The sequence below is a fragment of the Octopus bimaculoides genome, chromosome 1, assembly GCF_001194135.2.
Source record: "Octopus bimaculoides isolate UCB-OBI-ISO-001 chromosome 1, ASM119413v2, whole genome shotgun sequence".
NCBI classification, from domain to species: domain Eukaryota; kingdom Metazoa; phylum Mollusca; class Cephalopoda; order Octopoda; family Octopodidae; genus Octopus; species Octopus bimaculoides.
Genome location: NC_068981.1, coordinates 90,857,039 through 90,858,488, shown reverse-complemented (window position 1 = coordinate 90,858,488; position 1,450 = coordinate 90,857,039).

Here is a 1,450-nt window from a genome sequence, read left to right as displayed (position 1 = left end):
TACGATCTAACCATAAAGAAAAGAATGTTCTCAAGAAAAAATTCAGTAAACACCAGAACATAAGCGAGCAAGACAAATGAAAATATACAAAATAAAGAATTAATCATAGACTGGGTTTCGCCATTAACTCTTTTTTACTTACGGAAAAACGTCAGTGGCTCGTCAGTACGACCGTTCTAATTCAATATAATTTGCAGAACTATACACGAATTGTCTTCATAAAGTTTGACGTGCGTACAGTTCTACCGATTACATTGGGGTTATTTTCAAATGTCTCAGCTCTGGCGCGCTAAATCCCGGAAACATTTCTGCAGAAGATAATTCACTGCAGTGGATGTTGCCTGTTAGAGAACATAATTATTTAAAATTTATATTTATATACTGAGGGTGATAAATTGAATATTAATTTAATTAACATCAATTTAAGACCAGTGGCCTAGCATATAAAAAAATCTAGCTGAGATATTTGAAAATAACCCCAATGTAATCGGTAGAAGTGCACGTCAAACTTTATGAAGACAATTCGTGTATAGTGCTGCAATTATATTGAATTAGAACGGTCGTACTGACGAGCCACTGACGTTTTTACGTAAATAAAAAAGAGTTAATGGCGAAACCCGGTCTACGATTAATTCTTTATTTTGTATATTTTCATTTGTCTTGCCCGTTTATGTTCTGGTGTTTGCTGAATTTTTTCTGGAGAACTTTCTTTTATTTGTGGTTAGATCGTAGGTGATCTTTTTCTAGCATATCGGATGTCCACTTAGTGGTCATCCCTTGTTATACGCATGTAATACAATTTTTCTGAATTTTCAGATTTTTTTTTATATGCTAGGCCACTGGTTTTAAATTGATGTTAATTAAATTAATATTCAATTTATCACACTCAGTATATATATAGCAAGGGGCGTACTGACAAGTTCCTGACTTTAAGGGTATCGTGAAAGGCCTAGTTGGAGGCTCAACATTCCGAGGTCTTTTAGAGAGCTTAGAAAAACTGAAAGACCGCTCCATGTGAATACGTTGAATAAGATCATAATTAACCGATCCTCTTGTTTTTCTTTAACCCAAAGCCAGGAACTTTTCAGCACACCCTCAGGTATATGTATATGTAACGGTTATTTTTATACTTTTCTCGCTGCATTGCGTGTTCGTTTCTTTTTTGCATCTATGATTTTATTTTTCATCTTCTATATAAGTGGAGATATTTTCTTCGTTTTGTTGCCTTTCTTTCTACAAAATGAGAAGATACATTGCGGAACTGTTATTTCAACGTGTTGTATTTATTTATCACCTGATGAGACACATCTGCACCGCCGGATGCTCCTGAGACAGTTGTTAAGTGTCCCACCCGTGAAGTGTCAAAATTGTTGTGATTAATAAAATTCTCGTATATTCCATCTTCCGTCTTTCATTTACCATATACATATATATATATATATATACATAT